The sequence below is a fragment of the Orycteropus afer genome, unplaced genomic scaffold (assembly GCF_000298275.1).
Source record: "Orycteropus afer afer isolate SDZICR_OR568_19922 unplaced genomic scaffold, OryAfe1.0 scaffold00179, whole genome shotgun sequence".
Classification (NCBI taxonomy): Eukaryota; Metazoa; Chordata; class Mammalia; order Tubulidentata; family Orycteropodidae; genus Orycteropus; species Orycteropus afer.
The window spans coordinates 1,524,678-1,525,315 of NW_006921766.1; positions in this window are offsets into that span (position 1 = coordinate 1,524,678).

Here is a 638-nt window from a genome sequence, read left to right on the forward strand (position 1 = left end):
AGAATCTGCAAAACACCGCATAACATGGATGAACTTGGAGGACATTATGCTGAGTCAAATAAGTCAATCACAAAAGGACAAATATTGTATTAGTCCGTTATTGTAAAAGGAAAGATTTTTCTATACAAGGGAATTTTCTTTGATGGTTACCAGGGATGGGAGGGGAGGGGAAGGAACGCTGTTAGATAGACAGAGATAAGTATTGATTTGGGTGAAGAGAAGGACAATGTACCAAATGTGAGCGACCATTATGGCACCACTGAGGATGAGAAAGACATAGAGAGGTACATGGGAGGTACAGACAACAAATATGAACCCTTTTACACATATAGTACTGTGCTGTCAGTGAAGGCAAACATGGGTATATGGGTGGACAGATGAGTGGACAGCCTGAATGATTAGGTATGTCTATGAAATGGGGAGGGTATCCAAGAACATGTATAGGGTTGGCAGATAATGGTCCTATAAGTTTATATGAATGATGAGAATTCCCAGGTGTATAGTAGAGCTGACAAGGGACAAGGTTGTGGTCACTGCTTGGTCACAGCCAGCTACCCAGAAGGACTGAGCAGTTGAACCTGTGGGCTTGGGACCACAGTCGCAGGGGACATCAAGCTCAATTGGCATAACATACTATA